Raw genomic sequence first — 13,659 nt, 5'->3', positions numbered from 1 at the left:
AGAAAGAGAGAGAAAGCGCAAACTGCGGGCGTATTTGCTCGGCCATTCTCACACATACCTAGTTATACACACACACATACACCTCGATGTATTATGGCGACGTCGGGCGAAACGGGCTTACGGTGGCGGCCAAGTGCATTGAATTGAGTTCCCTCTCTTGCACTGCTCCGCGTGTGTGCGATTGCGAGGAGAGGAGAGGGTTCGATACCGCTGCGCGGAGGAAGAGATTGAGAGATAATGCGCAGCGAACGGCGCGACTGCACCGGAAAATGACCAAGTGAGTGGTGCTGCTGAATTGCTGGAACGAGGTGATGCTGTTTTCTTGCAGATAATTCTATAATTATTTAATCAAACTTTAGACGCATCTGAATCCTAAGGAGTAAATAATTGTTATGCATAGCTATATAGGTATAGTCATAAAAATACACTTCACGAAATAAAGCACTGCGTCAGCATTATAAGCAACTCGAAAATAAAAGCATATAAAAAGCAAGTAATCGCAAAAGGCCATTTGAAAAATCCTTTTCAGAAAGCAGTCAAGCCACATAGTAGCTTTGCGCCGCGGGCGAGCGAGAAAAAAAAAGGAAAAAAAGAATCCGCGCTCCGAGGAATCGCTCGGAAAAAGGACATACGGGGGCTGCGCGCCTGCTATGTACAGCGAGGCCGAAAAAGGCTCAAGAAGAAAGCGACTGCAAGAGCAATCCCGGAGCCGTCCTTTTAGCCCCTACCACCGATATGACTCGATCCCCCTTTCGGCGCATGGCGAACGAGCTCGACCAATGGCGCTGGCGATGTTCCACCCCCTGGGCTAGACCAATGAGGTGAGAGATCGCCCCACTACTGGTATATGTATACGGGGTATGCTTACCTTTTGCCAGGAGCTGCTGCTGCTGCTACTGCTGTCGCCGCTGATGTGTGCGGAAACGAGAGACTACCTTGGTGTCCTTTTTGCCTCGGTGCGACGCGGCTGCGATGTTCATAAAGCGTAACTAGACGAGTCGAGGGATCGTGTGTTTGTATTTGGGGTGGGGGTGGTCGATGTTCGGAATGATATATGTTGGTTTGGTTTTCGATTAATATTATTTTTGTTTATGCAACGAAAGCATACCAAATTGTTGTTTATTCTATACGTCCTGTTACAGGCATACGATTGTACATATATAATATTATGTAATTTGTTGCAATTCGGGTTTATTGATTTTAGTAGGTGAACGTCAATTATAATAATTTTAACGAATTTCTAAGAAGACACTTGTATGAAAGCGCTCACACGTACACTGAATTCACCATCGAAAACAAACACGCATACACTCGCCACCGAAAAAATCGATCCGGCCAATCCACGCGGCGGCAAAATCCATTCCGGCTAATCGTCGCATTTGAAGCCAAGACCTCTCCACCCAGTCGCTCATTGTTGCTCCTTTGTGTCCGACAATCGCCGTGAAAATCATAAACGCACTTACGACGCTTCATACTTCGGGCGCGACACAATCGTTTCATTCTCCTCGCCGACAATGGGCCGCTCGCTCCCGATGATTTCAATGGAGATTCGAGGCGGCAATCCTTTAATTTAATGTTTGCCCCCGAACGCCGTTGCCGCCGCCGATACACAGCACGTGTCGCCAGTGCTATGTGACAAGCGCGAAGAACAGAGACGTCGTAGTATTGGCGAGCGTCCGCCGCGTGCAAACATTTCACGAGCGTGCATCGGCGTTAAAGGGGCTTTTAGGTGCGTGGGTGCTGCATAGGCGAGTCGATAAGGCGCTGTAAGAAGGTTTTAAAGCGATTTCTAATTGTTGCTGATTTTGCGAGGTTTTTACATTTGATTAAAGGTGCATACTGATTGTCTTATACGATTAGATAGAATGTTTCAAAATTGGAAACACAAGCATGAAAAAACATGAGACTCCAGTGTGACGCGTGTACCGTAAAATGCGCTTACAAGCCCGCAAGGGACAGTGCTGAAACAATGTATCAGTGTACGATGTTAAAAAGCAAACAGTGGAAATAACGCGAGGAATTACTGAACCAAACAATATGTCTCTCTGTCGTCCCTTTGCATCAGCGAGTGGATAGAAAGCGGGGGTGGATCGTGACGTCCCTCCTTGTTTGTCAGCTCGTTCTGTCCCTCGCTTTCTATCTGGCTCATTTTCCGTATACTCTCGCGCCTGTAGTTCTTTTTGCTCGCGTTTGTCCGTTAGCTGCGGTTTACCATTTTTTTTCTCTAGAGAAAACAATTGAATATAAGAGTTCAAGAGCTAGTCCAAAAATGCTTTGCAAAAATTATGCACAGAATGTACCACAAGACAATGAAGTTTCGAAACTTTATTATTCCCCCTTGCATATACTTATACATGCATATTTTATAATTACAATCACACCGCCCGTCTCCAATTAATTTTCCCACGCCTTTATTCCACACATGCCCCCTTACATTTTTGATCGCAAAGTCAAATTGAGATCCGCACCAGTCAACCGTACACGATCCTCACTCGCACAAAGGTCGCGTATACCTGCCTACCGCCAGGCCGCGAAAGATAAAAAAAGAGACGAAAGGGTGGCAAAAGTCGGCATAATTAAAAAGGCCGCACGAGATGAAAGCCTCTGCCTCGCTCCACAAAGCAACGAAATAATCCGCGAGCGCCGAAAAGTGCGCTTCCCAGTGATACTGTATAAGTCGCACCCACGCACACGTGCGCGATTTCAAAAAAGAAGGAAACCAAAGTAAAAAGAAAAAAAAAGTATAGAGGCTCTAGGGTCGAAAGTGCAGTAGAGAGCCCGGAGGGACGTCTTTTCCTAGCAGTGCCGGCGCTGTCTGTCTGAGCATTCCTCGGCGCAGACAATTCACAATTAGCAAACACAAACAGAGGGAGCAGCGGCAGAGCAGAGCTTCGAGCATCGGCGGGACGTGAGCTGTGCTCTATGCCGCAGAGGACGTCGACGCCGGAAGCGACGTCGGGGGAATCCTATAACCCTTTGCTGCTGCTGCTTCCCCTTCCTCGAGTAGATGTATATACACTGAATCGTCGACGACGATTCTCGGCTTTAACCTTGCGGATCTGTCTCGCTATTCGACGCCAGCGGCTAGTTCGCTTCAAGTGCGAGTCGGCGCGTGCGAGTAGGTGCGATGATGATGACGGAGCTTTGTTATGTGCACCTTTTTGCCGGGGAATGGAGTGGCGATGGTGTCGGAAATTTTTTTTTGCTGAGTTTTTTTTGAAAGTGTTGCCGAGCTTTTATTTCGAATTTCCATTTGACAAACCGGCGTATTTACACGACAAGATTAAACACTCTCTTATAAGCGAACGCGAGAAGAAGAAAACAAGCCTCGTCAGAAATCGAAGGCAGTATATACATAATCCCGCAAATACGACCGGTCGACGGCTCGAGACTAATTTGACCTCGTCCATATATAGCTCTGTATATAATACAGAGCAGCAGCTTCGCTGAAAACTTCTTCAAAACTCATTACACGGCCAAGAATTTGGCCGCTAATGGCTTCGATTCACAGAGCCGCGAACTTATGCAAATCGACGCGACTACGGAATGTCGCTCGCACTCTCACAGCCATCTTTACACAGTCGCTATATACATGTATGAGAGGGAGAGAGAGCTGACATGCACCAGGCGCATCGGACTCAGCTCTACGGCAGTGTGTATATATATATATATATGTGTGTGTGTGTGTGTGTGTGTATAGTGTATAGTCTGCACCCTCTCTCCTCTCTCTCTCTCTCTCTCTCTCTCTCTCTCTCTCTCTCTCTCTCTCTCGCGGCTCTCTGTGTGGAGTTGGAACACTTGAAGTCCCAACCAGTTACGGCAACAAAGGGCTTTGTCTTCGCGCCGTCGGCGCTCGCAAATTGGTAGAAATCTTGATTAAAGGTGCAATTCCGCTGCTCCTGCTTTGGTCTCGACGACGCGACGTCTCTCCGGAGGCGAATATTACGAATCTGCACTTAACGCCGCGCGGCTGTGTGTGCTTGTTTTTCTCTCTATTTCGTCTTTTGAGATAGTCGCTTTATATGCTTGGTTGGTCTATCTCGGCGGAGTTGGCGAGCTGGATGTAAAGAAAATAAATGCTGAACGTTGTGTACTCTGCTGGGATTAGTTGATCAAAAAACTGAATGCCGAGTACACAATTTTCGTTTCCTTTTTCGAAACTAATTAGGAACGACTTTTGCGCTAGTTTAAAACATCGAATATAATAATGTTCAACAAATTAAAACGGTATATTATGACGTTTCGACAAATCGAAGCGATAAGACCAATTCCCCGTCGCGGTCACAATGAGGATAAAGGCCATATCGTCAAGATCCTCCCCCTGCGCGCTGTGGTCAGCAGCGGCAAATCTGCTGCAGAATCCCCGGCGAAAACCCATCAGGGAATCAAGAATTATAACGGTAATAATAACAGATATAATGCGCGCGAAATTTGACAGATGGGCTGGCGCGGGAAATCTCCGATGATGAGACCCGCCCATACACCGTCAATGCGACATTTTCACGCGTTATTGAATGCAAGTATATTGGAAATGTGCGTATGTACATACGTGCCCTACTGTAAAATCGGATTGTAATGTACTGAACGCGTAAGTAGCTCCTGTCGGTAATGAGCTTACGTATAGGTTTTAATGGAAATTCTAATAATCAGATTACTCGCGGAAATGTTACAACAATTTCGTACCAAAATCAGTCCAGAACTCGCTATAGCGAATCCAAACATTCAAAACGTCGATTATATCCACAAGCGCACCTCAAACCGGAAATTCAGCAGCGAACGACGCCAGTTACCAGTCCCGCCTGCACACAGTACACACCGTATCAGTCGCGAATATCATCATCTTGTACACTTGCGTCTAGCAGCTCGAAGGCATTGGCCCGCGAGGCTTTTCCCTCTCCCTCGGCTCCGTTTCGCGCTCAGCCCGCTCTCCAACACCGCGAAACCGAGCAAATTTACATAAAGATAATTGAGACGCACATGAAAGGCCGGCGCGCGGCAGTAGCTTTGAATTCTCGAAAAGCGATTTGATTTTGGAAACGCGCGCTGTATCATGTCCTCTCTCCGTTAAAATCCACCCCCTCGCGCGTTATGGTTAATCCAGAGGGATAGATGTGTATGGCATGAGTGTTTGTACCAGCCGCGAGGATCATGATGTATCAATATAGTGTTTTGCGCTGGACTATAAGTGATTGATATTTGTTCATCCTTATATTATTACAATCGCTATTCGAGAAACTGATATCGCATACTTGCGAACATGCTGATTTATTTTCTTAAACGCGCAGAAAATCTTGTGAATCATTATTTAATATTCTTGTTTCCACCATACTATTATTTTAAAAACTAAAAGTGAAGTTGATTCCTTGTACACAGAAATGTCCAAGGCTTTTGACAAAGTCAATCACGCTAGATTGCTCTCGAAGCTCTGGAATTTTGGGGTGCGTGGTGTCCTTCACTCGCTCTTGGCGTTGTATCTTGATGAACGTACTCAGGTTGTCCGTTTTAATAATTGTGTCTCGTCTACAGTTTCCGTTACATCGGGTTTTCCCCAGGGATCGCACCTGGGGCCACTCCTCTTTTGTTTGTATATTAATGATCTAGTCTCTTATATTAAGTACTCGAGTGTTCTTATGTACGCCGATGATGTAAAGTTATTCTCGTGCGTTAAGTCCCTGGAGGACTCTGTGTCGCTGCAGTCGGATGTGGACGCTCTCGTGCTGTGGTCGAGGGAGAACGGCCTACTCTTAAATATCAACAAATGCAATAGTATATCCTTTCATAGAGGCCAGAGGTAGTTCTCCTTCGGTTACAGCATGGGTAGCCACGAGTTAGAGAGAGTTAATGTAATCAGGGACCTCGGGGTCCACTTCGACTCGGCGCTAACTTTCGGTCCACACATTGATCATGTGACCTCGAATGCTAGCAGGCAGATCGGTTTTAGCAAGCGAACTACGTCTGATTTTAAACAGTATGGCACCATTGCCTACTTGTACAGATCTCTAGTCCTGCCGACCTTGCTCTATTGTTCACCCATTTGGTCTCCCTTTACTAAGGTTAGTGCTGACAGGCTTGAGTCTGTTCAGCATCGTGTAATCAGGTATCTTGCCTATAAGGATAACCGACCGATGAGTCGGCTCAAGAATGACTACACGGATTTATCTCAATTTTTTAACCTGCCGACTATAAAGAGTTTGCACCACTATCATGACTGCCTGCTGTCCTTCAAGGTCCTCCATGATTACATCTCGTGTGACACGATTATTAATAAGTTTCGTATCAGGGATCTTGCCTACTCCCTCCGAAACCATCGTCCTCTCCAGGAAGAATCCTCTACGTCTAATTTTGGATTCTTCTCTACTGTTAATAGATTGAGAAGGTCGTGGAACACCCTTCCGCAGAGTGTCTCCGAGATCTCTGCACTGCCGCAATTTAAGTCAAAATTGAAAAACTTTGTTTTTTGTTTTTGACTTCAACTTCGTATATATTCTCCATTTTCTCTTTAAGGATCGTTTTCTATTGTAAAATTCTTTGTAAAGGGCTTCAGCCCGTTTAATATCAATAAATAAATAAATAAATAAATAAAAACGCTGTTTACCATGCAATGTTTAAAACTAGCTGTAGAATTGTATTGTACCTTTAAGAGATAAGTGGAAGTTGTGTCCGTCGGTACCGTTAGGACTGAAGTCGAGGAAGATCTCCAATTTACCGACCGAAACTGCATTCGAATGCACTTTTACCTACTCCTATACTTCCATTGTATGATTCACGATTACGTAACATCAAGTGCTGCCGTCATCACAATTCGCATGAAATAAAAATTACTGATATTATTTTTACAAATAAAGACGTACTTGTTTTCACAGGTCAAGCGAACGAAAATAAAATATAAAATAAACGTATGACAGGTTCATCCGCAGGAAATAACGACACTCCATAATTATGTATTAAGAATTTTAATAATCAATATTGTCGGATATATAATACATAATTGTTAATTGAGACATTATGGACACAACGTATCGTTGGCGCGGTCAAGTGACAAAAAACACTCGTCGATCCCCTAATCACTCCTATCTCGTCAAATTCCGCGCGACACATCGTATAGTCAATACAAGGGACAACAACAGCCTTTTTGCTATATGTACTCCTCGTACACACATCATCAGGACTTGCAGGAGGCGGCTGCGTCTATTCCGTGACGTGTAAATTTACGTGTGTTTTATATCCCCTCCTTATAGTTTGCTTTTTTTTTGTTTATTTATGTTATCACCAAGCTCGTTTCCACCACTATCACCACCCTATAATCTCCACCCTTCGTGCCTTCACTTATCCCTATATATATTCTCGTGTCGTCCCCACGTTTGCCACTTTGTCGTTTATTTTTTTTTTTCGACGTTTTTACTCTTCGTATTCTTGTGCTAATTAGTCTAATCCCTGATATACATGAACCTCGTTAGCAATCGGTAAACAAACGACGAGAGATACCAATGTAGGACCGCACTTAACTCGCTGAAACGTTGAAACGAATTTTCGAAAAGATTTTTTTTACTTTTATTTATATACTTAAATACTGCTTTCAATGAAGCTCGAAACGCTGCAGAAATCTTATTTCGATTCAAATTGTGTGCGTCTGAATTTATGTCTCGAAGGTTCGCCAAAAATAAAGAAAATTAAAGCGCGCACGCTCGGCGCTGCGTCTCGAGTTTTTTACCTTTTGCTCACGTCTCGCACGCGTTCGAGTCGTTAAACTCGAAAGTTTATTCTTTTTTTTAATTCTTTTTTTATGCTTTCTTTTTTTGGTAACTGTTACTGCTGTCTGTTCTTGCAAATGCTTTGTACAATTACGCTACCCAAGTTCTAAGTTTTCATCTCTCGTTTATTATTGTTGGTATTATAATCTTTATTGCTCAATAAATATTCGATAAATATATCACTGTGTTTTATCTATAATTTATTATTATGTATATAACGTCGTAAACGCACTATCGTCTTTCTTTTTAGTTAGTTTTGTTTTTATCATCGGTATATATAATTATGGTTCATTACTATTAATATTACCGTTGCTGTAGTGGTATTCTTAATAGGTGATCGACGTCTCGTTGCCACAGTTTTTTCGTCATCCCTCGCAACGACGTTCTCTGTGCATCTCTTTTATTATTTTATAATATCAAATTAGCTCGCTTATATGCACCTTTCACTGTGTTATTATTTTTAAGTATATAGTTAACGTTATTCTGCTTACTCCTTAAACCTATATTTGCAAATTGCATACTTTGTTTACGTATAATTACTTATAGAATACGCAAGTCTCACTACTTTTTTCCTCAATTGGTTAATTGCGCTGTATGATAATTTGACTACGTTTCCTCGACTGGGGCGATCCTTCACTCTTTTCCCTCCTTATATTATAGTAACGTGATTCAACTTCGTACAAGGATACACATTTCCGAAACGATCAGAAACGTGGAACGCAAATTGAACGCGTTGCTTTATCAAATGTTATCGCCAAAAAGCGGAGCATATCACTTATATTTACAATATAGGACCGTTATATTTCGTTGGTTTCGTTTGTTTTAAATTTCTCCTTGCAGTTCCGTACGTTTCAAATTCCACGTTGGTGATAATTTCGTTAGTTTTTTTAGCTTCGAGTTACAGTTTCCCGCTGCGTACAAAATTCGTGCCAGTTTTCTTTTTATTTTTTATAAGTTCGTTGTATGATTTAATCTGTGTTGGTTTTTGTTGTAAGTTCTTTTACGGAGGTGGCCCGGGCTATATATTTATTCCGACTATAGTCGTCGATTACGATATAATTATTATCGTGGCTAATCGAAAATTCGAGTCGTACTGAGATTCCGCTGATGTTACCAGTGTTGTATTGTCCAATTCATCGAACGAGGAAACTTGGGCGGAAATGACAAACATCAGAGTTCGATGTTCCTTTTGATTACACTGATTATTATTTTTCACGAAAAGTAAACCATTCTTTTTTTATTTCAAATTCATCAAATTTAGATAAATGATTATTCACGAGGTGTACAACTTTTCTCAACAGAATCAAAGCACACGTCCCTAAATTTATCTACGTATATACTTAATGGCCTTGTCGGTAGTATACACTTCGTCTACGTTTACTGTTTTACTTAGCTATCTTTTTTTTTAATTCATATACTCGTCTATACGTGAAACTACTTTTATGTAGAAAAACCCTCGTGTCGTCGATCCGATCGAGAATGCGCCTTATTTGTTTTTCGTCTTCTCTCACTCTCGACCCGTCGAGCGAACGATTTTTATAATGCACTTTCGGTTCAAGGCAGCTCGAGACGCTATACAAAAATTTTCTTTCGGGTGAGTCCAATATTTGCGATCGCTATACTCGCGAGACTTTTGTTTCTATTTGTTTCGTTGCAATCACGGCGTTCGTTTATCTTTTTTTTCCTCGTTACAAAGATAGCTTTAAAGTAATTGCGGCTAATATCTACATTTGGCTTAATCTAATAAGAAGAAATATATAGCGAAAAAATTTATTTCTCGAGTTAACGCGTTAGCAGCATCTTTATCAACCTTACAACTTATCCGTACCTCAAAACTGGTACCTTCAGCCTTTTCTGTTTAAGTTTTCACAATTTTTTTTTTAATACGACGGTTGTAGACCGTTTTCCTTAAATTACTTAAGCGAATTCCAACGCGAAAACAATTAATAGCCGACTGAACGATAATTTGAATAATTGTATAAGTGTATGATTATAATAGTATAAGATTATAGTATTGAAAATTTTCTAAATTTGAAAAAATAATACAAATCTTTTACGTATTTTATACGATATTTATTTTATAAAGTTATCACGACCGCGCACTTAAAAACGTCTCTAAATATTCTAAGCTATAGAAAATAAACTTTAACGCTTCAACCGAATATTGAACGCAGAGCAACTACTTCACTAGCCAGTAAGAACTGCTTGTTCAAACTATATATTCTATGGACTATTCTGCATCTCAGAACTTCAGACTTTAATGACGCGTTAAAGTTATTTTCTTCCAGCGATTTCCGTGTGTTATCATAATTGAACCAATTAACGTTAAAAAAACGAAAGTAATGTAGGATTTCGGATTATTACAAATACTGTGTAGCTGAAAGTTTCTTTTCAAACTAGATATCGAAAGAACACATCGTTGAAAAATTAGAAAATGAAAGGCACGATTTTGTTTCACAAGCATGTTACTATATTATACATCATTATCATATCTTATTGTTTCGCGTCTATATATCAAGCAAAAAATATAAAAGAAAATATCAAATCATGATGTATTATAATTATTGTTATAGTATTATTTAACGCGATCCCGGACCACCCTGTTTTTTTTATCAGAGACGTTTATAAACGATTCTGCACCAACTCCTTGGGCTGGTACAACGAAGACAGTTTTTTTTTCATTTGCGTTCTCTCGTCAAATAAAAAATACAACATGTACTGTATTCTCTCGTATTAACTCTATCTTACTTGGGCTGCTTGGCATACTTTTATAGCATTTTTTTTTATTCGCGACTTTAATAACTACGAACCTTACGCGTGAGTGTATTTATCTTTCTCTTATATCTGACCTTTACATAATAATACGCTAATCTTCTTGTCCATTTTTATAAATGTATATATACTATATTTTTCTCCTAAATCGAATCTCTCCTCTGCCGAACTCTTTTTTGTATATAATATCGCTGAACAAATGCGTAAATATATTTTCATATATATATATATATATATATATATATATATATATATATATATATATATATATATATATATATATATATATATTTCCAAATGAAAACTCGTTTCCTCGTCCCCTATATATGCCGCTCGTTAAATGTTACAATTTTCTTTAAAATTATATCTATGTACACTGTTTTTCGTAAACTATATATAATAAGAAAGTATATTATAATATAGCAGTCGTAAATTTAGGTTCACTATAGTGTAGTAGTATTACAGTTTTTTTATAGTGATATTTGGAATTGCAGCGTTTTTAAAGTAATAGCGTATAGAGTATATTTATATATATAGGAGCTGTAGCCATTTCGTAGTAGTAGTCAATTGCTTTCTTTATAATAACGTATTAGTAGTATAATAGTATATAACAAAAGTGGTGGTAACAATTGTAGAGTTAGTATATAGCAGTGGTGGTGATGGTGGTAGTCTCAATATACCCTTTCGATCGAAGTGCCATTCGTCATGCATCAAAAATTTAGCAAATCTACATTTTAAATTAAAAACATTTTTTAATCATACATTACTTTATCTTTTTCACATATTATTAATGATCTAGAACTTCTAGAAAAGAATTGTGTATACATGACGAATAACGCTTGGATCAGTCGCGATGCTTCCTTTAACAGTAGAAGTAAAGCTTATAGTTTATTCTAAAATATAGTAGTGTTAGTAATAGACTTAGGAGTATTGCAATATAGCTCGTTATAATGGCAGCAGCAGTATCGAGTCGTCGTCGTCATACTTGTTCTTGCTTGCAATATACATTATCGTAATAATATAATAGCACCGTAATAAATAAACTTATCGTTATATTCGCAGTTATTGCTGCTGCCATAGGCGCGTCACGAAATTAGCGTATGTCTGCTTGAAAAGTGAACCAAATTCATAGCGGTCAAAGAGGGTCATCTTTTTGTTTTACTTTCCATCATATCTCTTTGATGGTATACAGGACTATTCCACGTTTTTGCGTCGAAAGATCACATAATTATAGGAACAAAATTTTCACGCCTATGTGTTAGGAAGTTGCAGAGAATATAATAAGGTTAATGTGTTATTGCAAAATAATCCAACGTAAAAGAAGAAAGTTCTTACCGTCGTAAAAAGGATGAAGATACTCTTGAACGAAAAGAAAAGGCGAAGGAATGAAAAAATTAAATTAAATTTAACAATCTATTAAACGATCAATATTTTGTGTTTCGATCAACATTGTTTGTAAATTGTCTCTCCGTTAATTGAACAAACCAAGCTAACGAAGTCCAAGTTAAATTCGTAATATAATACAATGCGCATAGTAGCGATAACTAATGCGATAAAATTACAATACAATAATAATTACCTAGTAAATAAAAATAACCTTACAGCTGTGATAATAGTAATGTCATAATGATACAATTAAAATAAATCATAATATCATCCGCCTAATAATAAACAATGTATGTACTATTTATAAAACTCATTTTTCCTACAGAATATAAATAAACGACGTGTGTATGCGAGTGTCACCATAAAAGTAAGAACACACGACCCTCAACGCGGTAATAGCGGGGAAAGGGAGAAATCATTTGTTTTTGTTTTATGCAACCTTTCTCAACCCTTAAACTCTACGATAAATCGCAAACTCAATTCGTATTTGTTCGTTTATAATCGTCGAAGCACGGTATGTCCTATAGCGAAGAAGAAACGTATCATATTATCCGCAGAAGATCTACGCTTTATGAATAATAAATATACGCTCGTTTACAATTTACACGCGAACATATGGTTTTCTTCTTCACTCTCTTCTCTATCGTCATATATACTACTGCACGGTTTTATCATCACTTCGCGCGTTATATTCGCATTATTTTTTTTTATAACAGCCGTTGGAAGCATTTAGGATAGGTAGTCTCTGTGTTATACTCAATTTTCTCTCCATTCGTTTTTCTTGAAAATTAAATCGCGCGGCATATATATGTATAAAGTCTTAAGTGTTAATGACGCACGTTTTTGTCGCTTATTGCTCGTCGTCACAGATTTTGCGTGCTTATTATATTCGTTTTTAGTTCCTTATTATTGATCCTCTTAATCCGTACGATCATCTCTATCAATTATAATTGCGTATCAATAGTTAATCTCGATTACAATATCTGTTCCTTTCGAGAAAAAAGTCAGCTACGAATTACCTTTTTTGTTTCTTTAAATAGTAATTTTTGTTCTAACTAGCAGCCTCTATTGACTAGTTCGCACTAGTCTTAACTAGTGTTAGCACTAGCCTGAGCATTAGGCAAATGATCGGTTACATATTGCCTCCTACACTATATAATTCCAAGTGACCAACGACTTATAGATGCTCATTGCACTTTTTTTTACGAATTTATAACATAATCGCGCGAAATCGGTGAACCGCATCCATAAGCATCGTTAGTTTCTCGCGAAATTCATTTGCAGTAATCTACACCCCCTGTGATTCCTCTGCCCGTCAGCACAACTATAAACGAGTCAAGTTTATAACACCTTTATACGAATGTACAAATCGTTTTCTCGACACACAGACACGCACGTTTGCTCGTATCATTTTCGTCGCGTCGTTGCTTATGCTTTTTTCTTTCGTCGATCATCGCCTCATCGTGTACAAAATATACTTTTTTTTCGTTCGCCAAAAAACGAAAATCACTATGGTTTTTACTTTATAGGCAATACTGACGTTTGTATATATCTCGTGTACGCGACTATATACAACGCTAAGCTTCTCGAAAAAACTGTACATCTACTTTAAATTTATCATAATATATTGACTTTTGAGGGCAGATCCCCGATTTGTTATTGTGTTTTTGATTTCTCGTATTTCGTCATAATAGTAGATTTCGTTCGCGAACGATTTTCACTTTATTTTTAATCCGGATGTCCAGCTCGA

Source organism: Nasonia vitripennis, chromosome 4, assembly GCF_009193385.2.
Source record: "Nasonia vitripennis strain AsymCx chromosome 4, Nvit_psr_1.1, whole genome shotgun sequence".
Taxonomy (NCBI): domain Eukaryota; kingdom Metazoa; phylum Arthropoda; class Insecta; order Hymenoptera; family Pteromalidae; genus Nasonia; species Nasonia vitripennis.
Note: the sequence above shows the minus strand (reverse complement) of the source record.